Source organism: Amphiura filiformis, chromosome 3 (assembly GCF_039555335.1).
Source record: "Amphiura filiformis chromosome 3, Afil_fr2py, whole genome shotgun sequence".
NCBI classification, from domain to species: domain Eukaryota; kingdom Metazoa; phylum Echinodermata; class Ophiuroidea; order Amphilepidida; family Amphiuridae; genus Amphiura; species Amphiura filiformis.
In genome coordinates this window covers 79,475,255-79,492,468 of record NC_092630.1, presented here as the reverse complement: position 1 = coordinate 79,492,468, position 17,214 = coordinate 79,475,255, and the positions used below count along the sequence as shown (strand labels likewise).

The 17,214-nt window shown below is 36.6% G+C and overlaps 1 protein-coding gene across 2 annotated transcripts in view; it reads left to right on the top strand.

The window, feature by feature from the left end:
• The window catches only part of LOC140149214 (rho GTPase-activating protein 18-like), a 113,225-nt gene that overhangs the window by 54,699 nt on the left and 41,312 nt on the right, over positions 1 to 17,214 (top strand). The window lies entirely within an intron of this gene.

Sequence of the window (17,214 nt, the reverse complement as noted above, 5' to 3'; positions counted from 1 at the left end):
TGAAGGGGCTTGTTAAGAGATACCTCCCATTAGGTTTCAATTGACTCAACCATCAGACAAGACTTAAGGATTGCAAGGTGGAATCTTGTTGAGAGAGAAATGAAGCAAATCATTGCACACAGTGCTGAGATGTTGATGCATCTAATGATTGTGTCCCATAGGGGCATGTGTATTGGAAAAGCATCAACTTTCAGTGCATGTGCCATTTAACAAGCGATATGCAGCTAGCTTTTAAAACGAATTAATACACAGCAAAGAAAACTAGCCATGTTTACTAGTTTTATGAAATATTTTCATTAGCAAATGCCTTAAAACACAAACAGTACAATTAGACCTGTCAATACACTCGGCATATTGTTCTACCATCTTTTGTGATTTGCTTCTTCATTATAGGGCTAGGATTGCATTAATACAGAACAAAGAAAGAAATTACTAGTTCTAAGCCTTATCTTCAATGGCTAATTTTGTGCAGCTATTAGGGAAAGCTTTTTGAGATATGTGATTTATTTTTAGTTTTGATTTTGATCTTGTTAGAATAGGAAATTGGATGGAAGTGGTATTTCACACATTTGCAGAGGTTGCATATTGATAATTGTATTTTAAGTTTCACCAGGAAATGTGCATCTTGACACAAATATTTACCAATTTCTTCAAAGACTCTTCATTTTACAGCAAATGGCTCATTTGGTTTAACATAACTACTCAACATACTGCATCAATAATAGCACTAGAGAATATGAACAAAGAAGTCACTTGGGACCCCAGGATTCGAACCTCGGACCCCTCACATGGCAAGCAGAAAATCACCAACTGGTAGCCATTGGGGATCCATGGGTATATACAACTTCCTATTGCATCATGGCATCACATGGGATGCATTCAAGCGCAGTGGTTTTCCTAGTTAAGTGGGGTTAGGGTTATTATATAGGATTATTATATAGGATATGTGAAAGTTTTAATGAAATACCATTATACTATACCTGTATCAGTTAGTATGAGGTTACTTGGATCAATTGTGCATTGACAGTGATTATTTTAAAATAATTTGGCACAATTCTCTTTAGTTTAGTTACTGGTGTGGTGTTAATTAATATGTTCCTTCAAGCAACTTAGTACCTCATATGATACTTATAATGCTGCGGTGAGAAGTTGTCAAACTTGACTCATGATTTTATTGGCTGACATACCACAAGATGCATAATGTTTAAATTATGTATCTTGTAGTATTAAATTTAAAAATCATATGGCCTGGCAGAGTCTATTGGGCTAATCCATTTTTTAAAGTCCACACTCCCCATGTGGAAGATTTTGGATATATCTTCCATAGATAAACTCTTGATGACTGAAACCAGTGGAATGTTTTGTGTTTTTACTGCATACATATAATTATGCTTACTTGCGTAGTTGCTACGCCTACTGCGCCTTCCGCATTTTAAAGAAACAATTTGCACACTTCATTACATGTGTATATGCTGCGCCTATTGCGTTTTTCGCTAAACATGCGTGCATTTGTTTTTCGCATTTCAAAATTGCGAGCATGCGTGTATGAAAAGAAATAATTGCATGCGTAGTTGCTGCGCCCACCGCGTTTTTCGCTAAACATGCGTGCGTATATACTGTGTCATTCGCTTTTAAACATGCGCGCTGTCATACTTTTCTAGTGAAGACGCGTACGCTTTCAACACTGTGAATTTATTTGTTTTGTTTTGGAGTTACAGTTCAGTGTTCAGCTATTTATCTGATGATCGCCGTTTTAGGCGTGAAACTCCGAGTAATAAATCATGCTGTTATAACATAATTACGCTGTTTTATGTATTTTATTATAAGCTCTAATATCTAATAGTATCGAGCACTATCTTCAGCTGTTTTGATTAACTATATATTATAATTATGCCTATATATATTATTTCAAAAATAACCAGTAACAGTAATATAACAAATAAAATCATTATAACTACAAGAAGAAATACATTATGCAATAATTAATCAAAAATGAAAAACAACATTTTGTGATGGGAAACCAATGATGCACTGCTGCTTACTGCTTATACAGGTGGTTTTACCTAGCCAAGACAGCCAGCTCTCCATATCCTTCTGTTCTGCATTGCAGTTTTCAGGTCAGTCCAGTGTCCTGATTGAGTGCATCTGCATGTGTTAAAAAAAGGCTTGGTGCGTCTTTTTACTTTTAGCTGGATGATATTAAACACGACATCAGTCTATCACATTTTCAGACAAGTGTCCAGGTTCCGGTGGCTTTGCAATTTTATGCTGTCATTTTGCTAGATATTGGTCAAACTGACAATTGAACAAACTCTGTTTTGAAATTTTTTGTACTGTCATTCTGAATGAAATGTCTACTCTCAGCTTGATGATATTAAACAATCTAGCAGTCTCTCTCATTGTCATTTAGGTGTTGTGTCTGTGGCACTTGACATACAATTTGTATACCATGCCACTGTAATATGTTAAATACAAGAGTCAATATACGTAAATAGTCAAAATTGTCAAAGTGGAAGCTGTGTGAAATTGGTCAAGTCATATCAATCAGATGATATCTGGAAAGAATCTATTTTGGAAATAATTGTTTATCACTCAATGCAAGATGTCTACATCTCAAATCAGTGATATCAAATATGTCAGGAGTCTATGACAATGTCAGACAAGTGCCCTTCTGACGTTTGGCCTGTGATTTGTATTCCGACAGAATCTGGTCAAGCAATTATTTCCAATGTGTGTCTGTTAAAAAAATAGGGTCAAATCATATTTGAAAGGCCTTCCTGAAAGAATTTGGTCAAGCTATACTTGGTCAAAGCAGCTGTTGTAAACTTTGGCCAAGTGAAATCCTGACATCTCAGACCTTGTACTCTTGTCAGATTTCATTTTAGGGCACTGCAATTATGAATTTTTTAGATTATAGATTGAGTACAAGATATTTATAACTGACAGTTAGAGTTTGTTGTGTGCTGGTCTGCTTTGTAGTTAAACTTATATAGTGTGTCTCAAGTTCTAAGTAATGCCATGTTGGATTTTGCAGTGCGTTTATGCAGTTGCATCGCCAGTTAATGGACAAATCGCCGTTCAACGCATATGTATATGCCCTGCGGGATTAGGTTAGTGCTCACGATTCGAATCTGCCATTGCAAAATGAGACAAAACAGACTGTAGACATAGATAGACCAGTGTGATATCATGATTCATTGTCTATTAAATTAGACAGTTGTTACAATCCTCAAGGTATTCTATAATTACACACTTGTAATTGAACCCTAACACATTCTTTCCATCTGAAAATGGTGTCATTTATTTTGATCAGATAGAAATTGTCTAACTTGGATTACATATATTAACTCATGGTCGATTGTTTACTAGATATAATAAAAAGTAAGATTAAAGCTTATATTTAGTTAAATGCAATTCACTGGTCTGTGGCTTCATTGGGGTTAGAAATAGACTGGAGTCTTTAATATCACTGGAAAGACCATTTTTGGTTGAAAATTTTGGTACCAAAATCATTTTCACCAAAAAAGATTGAGCAGCGTTGCCCTGAGCCTTTGATTTATTCTGTGAATTGATTGTGAGCATGTGTGGATGTGGAGGGAAGCTAATCTGTCATCAGACAGGAGAAGCGGACAAGTCTATTCCTACTAATTAATGTGATAACCCAAGGCTCTCTCATCAGGTCACATGAAGCTAGGCTAAACCACACTCATGGTTTACATCATGTCATATCCAGGGTATTATATTGATATCATCAAAGATAACATCAATTCACAAATGTAAAGGTGCTGTATTTCTCTGTTTGTTTTCCTGTCAAGTCACTTTGCTTCTGAGTGAAATCAAGTAATCTGTTACATTGGTGTTAGTTTTGGATTCCAGAAACAAAATGTTCTGTTTTTCAAAATCATAGGATGGTTTTACTATACATAGTCGAGATCTAATGTGTTCAAAAGTTCCAAGTTCCCTCCTAAAAATGGACCTTGGGGTGCAACTTTCAAAACTGTATCTTTTCTTATGTAATTATGACCAAACGCAAGGATGTGAGACATTGTAAATTGGACCAGGTGCATAAAACAAAATAAGCTGCTTATAGCATTTGTGTTTTATTAGGGGACCACTTAAATCTTGTGAACCCTTCCTGGAATAAACTGTGTCACCTGAGTATCGGGTGTCTTCTAATGGTTGCTAATTTAGAAGAAAATTGCGGTTCCTTGCCGTGAATTTGGGGGTATTTCCTCGGACGTCTCTGCAGGCAATTTTTGCCTCAAGGAAGGGAGCTATATAGACACGAGAGAAAACAAGAAGACTTCCTTTTATCTTATAACAACTGAACTAGCCTCATGAACTATTTGCCTACTCTTATGTCACTATTCAGATCTAAATTTGAAGTTGATGATGACATTGTTTTAGCAAGGATCTGTAATTAATCTGAAGCCGACTAATTAGTCTAATAAAGTAGATTAATTACATTATGATAACAGATTATGTATCATAATTCCCTCTTCAGAAAAACTGAGTGTGACCAGAAGAAAGCCCACATCTGAAAACTTTGTAGACATTGTAATTTAGAGCAAAATTTGTTGTTAAATATTGGTTCGTTTGTACAGAAAAATATTGTTGTATATATTTGTACTCTTAAAACACAGCAAATTTGCTGTTAAAGTTTGTATAACACACAATTTCAAGACTCAAATCAAAAGGATTTGACGACTGATTTACTGGCATAAGCTTCCTGTGGGTTATGGGTGGGATAGAGAGGGAGTATATATTTGTATATGAAGGAAACTAAATACTACACAAATAAAAATCCCTTTAAAAGGGAATACCCAGGCCGTACGGAGGTCACATGACTGCACAACCCCCCCCCCTGGACTGCCCACCTTGGCTCCACATAGCTGCAAAGAGGTAGGCAGTATATGCAGTAAGCCTATATAAAACACATGTCTTCTGATTAGTCAAGAAGGTGGTGATTCAACCAAAGAACTAGTACTCCACAACTGAGCTATGATTGCTGAAGGCCACGAGTGGAATAAGTGACTTGTACCAGCCCAGAGTGAGACATGGCCAAAAGGACCACTCTACAAGGACAAAACTCTAGCCAAAACCTGTTTTTCATCACAGGAGTGGAATATTAAGTTACTTGTACCATACATGGCAAAAGAAAGCACTCTACAAGGACAAACCTTTAGCCAACCTGTTATTTATTATACCATGATTATACTACATTCTTGTTGTTGACAATCTACTGAACTCATGTTACTCTACATCCATTTATTATAGCTGCTCTGTGTTAGATTTTCAATTACAAATGTTTACAAACATACTGAGGTCATGGTTGTTTCCTAAAAGTACACACCAACATGAAGTAATCTATGTTTACAAACCTACTGAGGTCATGGTTATGTCCTATGTTATGTCTGGACATGGTCTGCAGTAGGACCACTCTCTGGGTGGGTCTGTTTATTTTAAAGTTATGTACTAAAGGGTGTGACAAGTGATCTCCCATGTGACTCGTTATGTCTGGAGTGAAACATGGGAGTGATACATGGGTTTTGACTCCACTCACCAGGAGTGGTACTAGGCAGTAAAATCACCAAGTATGGTACAAGTATATGAACTACCTGTATGCTACTACTAGTACTAGCCATACTGGTACTACATGTAGCCCTCTGACTGCAGTCAGAGAACATCAATCCCCATTATGCCAATATGTTTGTATATAAATGTATATGAATGCATGTGGTGTTACTATGCTATAGAACATTTCGCTCAGAGGTCACAGCTATGATATCAATTTAAAGTAAATGATTTGGTACATGAAGAACAATCAAAACTAATTATGAACTTGAGGCGGCCAGATTTAGTGACCTTCTCTGTCAAACATTGCACAGATTCTCATGTTGAGTATCTGTGATTTTTGTGAGTGAGAATGTTTCACTGGCAAATGCTTAATCAATGCTTAATTATTTTGATAAAAGTAGGCCTATATCAAACAGTCTAAGTGGAATAACTTGCATGATGGGAGCATGAGGATTTTTACAATTAATTTTAAAAGTGTCCGATTATAATAGCAGACTTTAATAGTAGTAGTTTAATGGTTCCTTCTAATTCAGTCTGTGATGAGAACAACAATGCAATTCAAATCATAGATGTTTAAGAAGTGTGACCTCAGACCAGCCAGCCAGCTAGCCAAGTTCATGAATTAGTGGCCATGGCCATTCACCGTCAACTTTCATATTGCAACATCATCCCTATATGTCAAAAAATAACTTCATAGGCTACAGAACAGCTGTACGAATAATTGTCATGGGGACTTGAATGAGGTTAATATTCCACCCATTCCTTGGGTAAAGTCAAGCACTACTAAATATAGTTTTATGAATTTTGTCATGGGGAGTGAGGTTAGTTTTTAGTAGCCTGCAGATCCATTAGATACTCTGCATTATCCTGTAAAATAATTTTAATGAGGACGAAGCAAATGCATTTGGCTACTTCGTTTCAAAGTAGCCAATTTGGGTTCAAAGGACAAGGTCTAAACTGAATGTAATATCACCAGGCTGAAGCCTGGGTGAAAAAATGGGCTAATCCAGTTGAAATCCATACACCCCCCAATGGAAGACATGACTTTAATCTTCCACTTAGGGAATGGGACCCTGCATGGGTGACTCAATTTGAAATCTACACCCCCTGTGTGGGACATTAAGGTCATGTCTTCCATAGGGGGTATAAAGATTTGAACTGGAATAGCCCAATATGACCTAAAATGTAGTGTGTTAAGTGAGAAACAACAGACACAGGTAGTATAAGCCAAGGCATATGGATAACGATAAGCCTGCTTGCCTGCCTGCAGGTTTTCAATATAATGAAATTTCCCAAACAAGAAAGATAATCATCAAATTTGATTGCCTGAAATTATTTATAACTCATAATTAATTAATAGGAGTGGCTCATTTATGGCAGTATTTTAAGAGCACTAGATGACTTATGCCAGCTTTAATATCTCAGTAATTTGTAGAATACAATGCCAGGAATACGGGATGTGTCTGATGGCTGTTGTAAACTATCAGTAGGAGATAAGTGTTAATGACAGATCCAAGATTTATAAATATTTAGGAAGTCGTATAGTCCAGGAAGAAAGAAATGATTGTAATTAAATAGATAATGCAGTATTAAGGAAGAGATATCGTATTTGGTAACACCCAGATTGATCTTCTTGGATTTCATTTGATTTTGTAATGATATCAGGGTTTTTATTAGAGAATCATTGAGAGTTTAAAAGTATGAGTCTGTCTTCTCAGCAGTACTGACGTGATTCAACTTTACCCTTAGTGTAAGGTGGATAGTATCAATTAATAAGCTTAGTGTCAGCTTCCCTTCTGTACACGGTATCACTGTAGGGTTTATCTACAATAACATGTATAATTTGAACTTTCAAACACAGTTTATAAATTTCTGATTTTCACAATTAACATTGATGAAGCTTGATCAGGGAGTAGGGCTAACACTTGCCAGTTTTAAGAAAGCGATTCAGCTCCAGATAAATTAAATTAGTAGCCGCGTCCATCCACTTAGCAGCAAAAAGGAAAAAAAACCCAGAGAATGTGACACGAGTAACTTATGTAATCACATTGTTTAGAGGTATCCATATGTCTGTTGTGTATTGACATCAGCTTTGAAGAAACTGAACTAATTTTACCATTTGTGATGTTGTAAACAATCAGCCAATTCTGATAAATTTGTTCTAAACAACAAGTTGCTCAAGTTCTATTCCTTGTCCTGTTTGTGACAGATATCTGGTATTATTGAATCATCTCACTGATATGGATGTATGGTTTATATAAGTATGGATTATGTGATTTACTGTGGTTTACATTAGCACTTCCAGACATTGAAGATGTGCCAAAACATATTAATGTAACCAGTGGATGGGATTGCATAAACATCCTAAAATCAATTTATTAATGCTTTAGAGTTGTAGGTATGCAATGATGATGATCGAGCGCATAGAAGAGGTGAAATTTCCACTCCTTCTACAAGATCCATGATCAAGGGACCAATCCTCTTCATTATATGTGGACAAATCTTAAGACATCAGGAAAAGATGAGTGGACCAGTTTATCTACCAACAGTAGCTTCTCAATAGCTATTGTAATACTTGCCATGCAGTTATATATCATCTTGTACACATTCACTCAATGTAGGCATCATATGTAACTGACTGCGGTTACTTCCATAGTTTGAATTGTGTTTTGTTAGTTTGTGACAGTCAATGACAGAAATTTGTGTCACTAAGATACAGGCAAACAAAATTTATTTTCAAAATTGGCTGCCTCTTGTGACTTGATTAGACCAGATTTTGTCACACTTGATTTGTTCTTTATTGCAGCATTGACTCAACTGGGTACATTATTGGGAGTGAGTCCTCTCTGACAGATGGGGTCTGTATGTGACAAATGACATATGTACAATAATGTGCCAGCTGACATGTATCTCTGAATATTCATACTTATTGCTGTTTATTTATGCCCATATTTGTAGTTTATTGATCCTGTGACTCATATGAATATTCATCACTCAGTGTTCTCATTGTGTTGTAATAGGATGCATTAGTCAGGACATAATATGTGGCATAGATCTAGTAGCTGAATTCTACTTATATCTGTTACAGTTTGGGGACTGGTACTGACTTTGAATGTTGATATGACTTCTAGTTGCACTGAAGCTATGAATGTCCAGTATATTTCAGCATGGTCTGCTTCATGTTTAAACCTTATTTCCCTGTCTTGCCAAATTGTCATATTTGTTTTATATTGTAGTCGGTCACTGAGACACTTGAGAACGGAAGTGATTGTGACTATAGTCCATTTGGCTTCATACAGACAGTAGCGTCTGCGTGTGGTACAAACGTGAGCAAAGGCAGTGTATCTGTAGGGCACAGTTGTTTCGCACCGCATTGCGCACTACAGATATATTTGATGTGTGGACACTACTGTCTTGAGGAAGCGAGATGGCCTATAGTAAAGATTTACCACCAATCCACTGTAGTTCTGTGTGTTGCAGTTGTTGATTGCGAGACCAGAAATCGCAAGTACACTGGCTTGATCCCCCACTGTTTCTGATAGTTTTGCTTGCAAATTATCGAAATGTATCAGTTAATCCCAGCTTTGTCTTTTATATTTGTTCAAAATCATGACAGTTCAAATAATTTGAGCTTAAGTTGTATGTACTGCCAAGATCACAAATGAAATTGCCATATTTTCTTATGGGCCATTTTAAAATGAGTGTGATGACTTTGTCGCACAATAAGCGGATTATGCCAGGCCTATTATCCACTTACCTGTAACCGAAGCGAAGCGAGGACTAAACTCTTGTTGATGACATGCAAAATTACTTGTGGCTCCAGTGCAAATCACAGTCCAATTCACACTTTTTCTCTGACTGATTATGTCATTATTTCCCCTTCCTCTAGTTGTCAATCTCAATTGACTTTATAGATTAGCTGATAGCCAGCTTTGTAATATGAGCATGCAGGACATGGAAGATGTCAGAGGGACATAGATATCTAATATTATAGAGCATCTACTCCACAGGTCATAGAAATCAGTGATGTACTATTTTTATACAAGAGGAACCATCAGCAGATTTTATGTGTGGCTTAGGAAGCTGTTGATGAATAGCAACATTGTGTTCATGTATGAAGCAGTTGGTACCTACAATTAAGGGCATTTATAGCTAATCTGTTTTTAATGACCTAGTGTATCTGGCAATGCTGGCTACCCTGTTCACTATCATATCAGTTTGGTTAAGGTATACAGTCTATACTGGCTTTCAGAATAGAAAGGCACTCACTTGTTCTGATTGATGCAAGTGCTCTGTTATTGAGTGTTATATGCAGAGCTTTGTGTTCCTTTCTTGAGCACCGCTCTGCACCAACGTGACCAATGCTTTTACGCGTAATTGGCTAATCAGATTATCGGTCTGTTGTTATTTTTGTCAGACAATTGAATTAGCCAATCAGAACCCCACTTTCATGATTATGTTATGAGAATGTGAACAAGTGTTGTTCTTCTCTGTGTGCCTTCTCAGAACATAGCTCATACTACCATAATTATCAAGTGCTATAGTGATGCATATGTGACTCTAATCAGTTCAAGCTAATATTTTTTTGGTCCCTTGTTTTTATTCAATTTCAATTGAGTAATGTGACCCAATCCATATGTCTCCAATGTTGTTTGTAATACTTTGCATTCATGTATGAGTCAAATGTAAATTGATGAGATCTGTCTCCCGTGCATCTGTTCACAAATGGGATATTCCAGTTGAAATTCACACCCCTATTATGGAAGACACAACCTTAGTCTCCCACATAGGGGGTGTAGATTTCAAATGGAGTTGCCCATTCAGGTAACCCAATTTGAAATTCATACTCCCTGTGTGGAAGATAAATTTGATGTCTTCCATAGGGGATGTATTGATTTCAACTGGAATAGCCATTGAACAAATCTAGTGAGAGAATTAACCAAGTTTGTCATTTTGTTTCCATGCAGATGGAAATGACCTTATAGACATTGTGACCACACTTTTCATTGGCTTGGCCCCAGTGACACCCTGGAACTGTCTAATTTCCTTAGTTGACACAGTGCTAGCTATTATGAGGAGGGTCAAGTGTCTTCAGTACCAGTGCATGAATGGTTTCTATTGGTCATTGGAATGATTATTTGAAATAAACTGTTTTTTCCGAAAACCATGACAAATGAATGTTATAATAAAAATTTAAGCTCAAAATGAAAGTTGATGGAAAGGCTTTTATCTATAACTTGACCAAAGATACCACTCAAAAACAGCAGAACCATATGATCTACTGGATGGGTTGGGTGGCACATAATACTGGTCTCAATCAAATTACCAGGGCTACCCAACATTCCCTTATAAGCAGGTCTGCTAGTTTAAGGACATTTATAAGAGATAGAAATTGAATCTATTTTGAACTCTTGCTTGAAATGGTAAACAGCAAATATGTTAACACTGGAATAACTTAGTTCTGTATTATCTTGAGATATACAGATTTCTGTAAGTTATTTTTTTTACTGTAACAACTTTGACTATATGATTGCTTGATAAGGTAAAGTTCAGCAAGCAAATACCTAGATTTTGTTGTCATTTTCATTAGATCTTGACACACAGCAAGAATATAGGCCTATACAGGCTGCATTAATTGCTGCAAACAGTGAAGCTCGTCGTTCTGTTAGAGACTCCATGAATACACACATACATACTATCTTGTGTACCAGGTATTTCATGGTGGTGATACATTGCACTGGTAATAAATGGAGAGCAACAAAGAACACCTAGATTCCTATGTAGCAGGTATCCTGTCTAATTTCAAGCCAAATTAATTTTGTTGAAGACACATTAACTTGGTAATTGAATCATTTATTGAATTGAGTTTGAGACATAGGGTGGGGACATGAAACATGAGGCGCACACCTGTCACATCTACCTGCTGCATGAGTCCCTCAGGGTGTGTGTGGTCTATTTTCAAGCAGCCAACTTTGGCTGCTTCTTTATCTTCACAGGTGGATAAAGAATGTCAGTGTTTTACAAAATGAAGGGGGTATCCTGTTCTGTTTTGCTGCTGCAAATATGAGAGGTTTTTATTGGAAAGAAAGATTGTTCACATGCAAATTCAATTGCAATGATTTATTTTAGGTAAGGTTTTCATAATAATTTTGGTAATGGGGGTAATATCCCCTTGCCCTGCATCCAGGGGTACCTGAGAGCACCAGAAGTTATAACCCATTTTGAAGACTTCTGGTGTTACAGCATCAATTTTGAGTTATGTCAACTCAAAATTTGTACCTTCCCCTTAGCCCAGCCCATCTAATTCTCAGGGGCCCTGTCAATATGAGGTGTATAGGTTAAAGAAGCAAATAATTCCCAACTAAAATTGAAGTAGCAGACACACGTACAGAGACTATTTTTGCTTTGTAATAATTGAGTGCAACCTAGAATAGCATCCTACAGGTGGGTGGGTGGTGCTTAACTTGAATGGAGGTGGACAGCTAGACTAGACAACCGTACTGCAAACAGGAATCACCAAATTTACTCAAACTTTTCTTTTTGATCATGACAGAATCTAGGAAACACAGGTGTGTTGAATTTGACAACTAGTGGCTATGTCCCAAATTCTTAATGGAATAAAACCCTTTGTCATGGCAATGTAATGCTCTGGTTTGTTAGATTCTACAAAGGGTTTATGTTTTTAGTGTCAGTATGATTTTAGAAACATGTATGTTGTAGAATTTCTTGGATTGTATAATTTATTTTGAAAGTTATATGCAATTGTAAGATTGTAACAGCAATGACTATCTGGTACAACTGCTCTAGTTTAATACCCATGTGTTACAGGTAACAGGGGCTCTACAACCTGTCTTGATTACACTCATTGTTAAGGAGGATCCAATCCAGTGCAGTAAAGAATTGTAGTGTAGAGTATTCATCCAGTTAAGTAGTTCAAAACTTTATTTTTGAAATTAAAACTTATTAAGTATAAATTCTCTTGCAACTCTTTTCACTGGCTCAAATTTGAAGTGAGTTGCATCATATCCAATATGATTTTAAAAAAGACAACAACATAAGAGTGTATTATTAGCAATTATTGTGATATATCTGGTCTTATATAAAGCCAAGTCTAATTTTTGCAGTTTTCCTTTAATATTCATAGGCAATATTACTACCTGACCCACATAGCCAATGTTATCTCTGTATAACACAACAGATGTCATTGAATTTGACTATAAATAAGCAAACCATTTCCACCTGTAAGAGAACAAATCTGTCTCACTCATCTACCAACCTGCTCAATTCTGTTGATGTCATAGAGGAATGCTAAATTTAGTTAAGACTAAGGCGTGGTTACAAAGAAGACCTGATTTTGCGACAAGATTATCTCATTTTAGCAGTAGACAACCGTCCCATCATGTTAGCATCAGGTCTGGGGTTTCTATGAAAATGCTAAAAGGGCTACTCGGAATGGGGCAGGAGAAACCAAGGAAACACAACGCAATATGGCAGTAGGATGTCCAGATATCCTTCCCATAAGCCTCTGTTTATGTCTTGTACCCACCCGTACTGCTAGCAAACACAAAGTAACCCAACCTTTCAAGCTTGTCCAATATACTCCCAAGTCGGTATTTGTGAAGTGTTTCCCTTGCATGTGAATTGTGTGATTTGTATTTGTTAGTTATAATCCATGGTCCATATTTCATAGGAAGAACTTGATTTAAAGTCTTAAGCTTTCGTGTAAATAGCTCTAATCTTGGGTGGACTTTTGAGTGGGTATAATTATAAGACAGGAAAACAAATCTGTGTTTTTTAAAAAGAAGGAAATGTTCTATGTACCTACAATTGAGCTTGACAGGTAGAAAACTGCATTGCTCATTTTCAGGTAAGGTTATGTACGACATACAGCAAAACCTCATTCCAGCTTGGTGTGGGAAACATTAAATTTCAAATTTGGTAAGAGTGTTCAGCACTTGTTTTTTAAAAGTGTTGGCTTTGAGAAAAAGCGTTAATGAAAATGGAAAGAGTAAATTGTTAGGTGTTGCTGAACAAAAACAACAGCTGAACAAAACATGGTTTATGGAGTTAGAAATCTAAATTTCCTCAAGATGTGGCTTTCATTTGTCAGGAATCTGTGGATAAATAGATTACAGAACTGGCACATAAAGCTGGACCCTTCAAATCTGCAGTCAAGGCACTAAGTAGATTTGCGTTCACAATATCTTTTCAATATCAGTGAGTTCTATGTAGGATTTCATGATATAGAGGATAATTATAGCAAAGAATTAAAAGAACTTGTTTTTATACCATCTTTAAGAAAATGGAACTAGCTTTATATTTTCCTGAACAAAACACTTCCTGCTGATTGTCCCATATGGGCAGCTGATCTGGGCTGCAATGGTTAGTCTGGATGTAGACTGATTAGATGTACCTGCATAGAGTTGCATCCCTGAATGATGGTGTGTCTTGGGCCAAGGTGATCATAATTGATTTTTTGTAAAGTGCAATGGTCTTATGTAATTGTGCTATATAAATATGTGGCTTTATTTGAATAGCATAGGATTGCTTATGATGCAGTCATTGGAGTAGAGATTGGCTTTTGGGAACCAAAATTACCAACTCAATCACTGAAGCTGGATGGATCGAGGCCTAGGCCTATTACCTGAAGGAATCAAAATCAAGTACGATGAATCCTTGGAGGCTTTAAAGTAACCAAAACCTGACTTTAAAATAATGGTCATACACAGTGACGATATTAATCCTGAACTTGAAAGCTTATGTATAAACCCTCAAATATCATCCTTTGCTAATACACTACAGCAGCAAAGTGCAAATGTGAGTCATTGATGAAGCATCATATTACTATATGAATTTGTAACATGTAATATGATACATAAAGGAAACCTTGAATTAATAATCCTTTTGATCTTCAAATGCGTCAAGGCAACCCCTACATAGTGCTTAAAGTTCTCACTCGAAATAGGTGCCGAATTTTGAAAACAATTGTGGCACTCTTCCCACTTCACTTCCATTTGAGCCACTTATTTCAAGACCTCTTGACTCAGTTTATTTTACACCACTATGAGCATTTAGTCCACTTTTATTATTAAAATCACAAAGTTTCTGTGATTTTATGACCAGTGAAATTAATTTGATGACATAGTCCCAACATCAACAGAGCGTTATGGTCATTTATCATCAAGTTAACGTTATTAAGGGAGAGTGATTTGTGGCCCGGACTTCCGAGCTGGGCTCATCTAGCATTTCCTGTGTGAGTGAAAAGACTCGCAATGATTTTTTAGTGAATATCTGCGGTGATTTGTACAAGTTTGTACAAAGCTCAAGTTGATTTGTGTAAAAAGTGATTAGGTGTTAATGGCATTTTTGTGATCCTGTACAGTTTTGAATAGGATATCCATGATTTCCTTACTCAAACCAAATGCAGTCCAGCTAGGTGCCATTACTTGTACTTTTCTCTCGATTTGGTTCCGTATTGGTCAGAACTGGAAAGCAGAAAGGGTTCACTTAAGCTTGCACAAATCTTAATTTGATATAGCTTTTATTTTAATTTCCTTGATTTTCTTGTTCAATAAATTTGCTGTATCACACTTAGGGTTGGGCATGATTGTAATTTTATTATGATATTTTGTACCTGAAAATGCAGTGGGCTATATAATACACTGTATCCTCTATTTGCGTCGATAAAAAATTACATGTATGATTTTGACAGATTAGGGATTGAAAGTGATTAAGGTATTTATAAGCTTAATGGGGCATGTACAATTGACAATATTTTTAATTTTTGGGCTGCACATAAGAATGATGTTATCGTAAGTCATATTTTATATTGATATTGTCAAAAAATTGTTGTTTAGTAGCAATTTCTTTTGATATGCCTCTGTTCATCCATCTGGTTCTCTGCCATCTACATGTATGTCTGTCCACATAGTGCTATCTTGCCTGTTCTCACCGCATACAGGTGCTTGAATGTCCCTTGACATCCATAGGTGCCATTCACACAAAAACACATGTGTGAACAAACATCTCCCCTCCCCAAAAGCGCATACACCCCTCTTGTAGACACATGTGGAGTTTCCTACTGTGGAGTATTAATGCAGAACGCATCTGTACATTATTGACTGACTGTGGAGGTATTCAGGCCACAAAATGGGTAGCCTCTCAATGGCTCAAAGACACTGTTTCCAAAGGCTCCACAGTTGTGTATGCATGCAATTATGGTAGAATGGAGATGTCTATTTTTCAAGTCTGGAATGTATTTGAGGTGTATTTAAGGATCTGACAAAGCCCTTATAATAATGCAATTAGTTGGAGCTTGTTCTGTGTACTTCCCCAACAAGCCATTTATAGTAGCCTGTAGACAATATAGGTGGTGTGTTGTTAGGGAATGGTTAGTGTCTGTATGGTGTGGCAGGATGCTGTGTCATACTATAGGCTTAATTGTGGGTCAGATGACCCACAGCTAGGTAGGCATATTAGACCCATAGCCAGGTAGGTATACTATAGAATTCCATCGCTATATGCCTCTAAACAAGGTTTTTATTTGACGAAAGAGATGAATGGCAGACACCTTGCACAAAAACATTACAATCGATTGGTCTTATAATAATTCATGTTTGTACAGCCGCCTGTATCCTTAACATGATTGCTCAAAACTCCAAATAATGTTTTTGGCCTGTATTTAGCCTCCTTTGTCAAAAAAACCCTCATTTAGTGAACATTTGTACATTGTGCTGGATCAGCAGTTAAGGCGTTTGATGTTGAAAGTTACTTCATCTTTATTTTGTCTTAGTTATTTTTTTTTCAAACTTTGATTTGGTACCAACATTTAAAAATTGATTTTTTAGGAATAAAGATCGGTGTTACATCTCAAGAGATTGCTTTATAATAATATATTTGAATATTCTGATGACCTTTTTACCCCATTTAAGCATTGTTTGGATGTGAGCAACTGCAGGTGAATCTGGTCATATTATACCAAAATTGTTTAAACAGTATCATTAAAACGGGTACAGTGGTTTGGTGTGAAGATGTCATAATTGTTGCTATTGTATGCAAATTGTGCAATGTAAATCATAATGCACCTATTACCAACATTAAATAGCACATGTCATCCCAGAAAGTTTTCATTATCACATAGGAAGTGTCTCTTACCATAGGTAGGTATTGATTTCATATAGACACATGAATATCATCAACACTACTGGAAACATTATGTGTGATGTCTACTTAGGATACCATAAATAGCAGCTACATCCAATGCATTCCACATTGGACATCAGGATGATATATGTGACCTGCTACCACAAAATGAGTGTAAAGGCGCAAGTTGGTTTGATTTGAGACATCCTGGCTGCTGAGTTGACATTCTTTGTTTGCCGTACACCTGTACAAGTATGTCCTCTATGAATGTCCCATTGTACCCCATATTCACAAAGGACATACAGACATACTATTGGCTTGAACACCAATGCAACCGCCAGGATGTTTAGAAACTACCAACTTGCGACTTCATGCCTTGAATTGGAGTTGTTGGTTTGTAGCAGGGTTATACCTTTATTTGTTGACACTAGTGAATAGGGCAGCCAACCAGTAAATGTTACCTCCTTATAATATCAGTCAGCCATGCATACATTT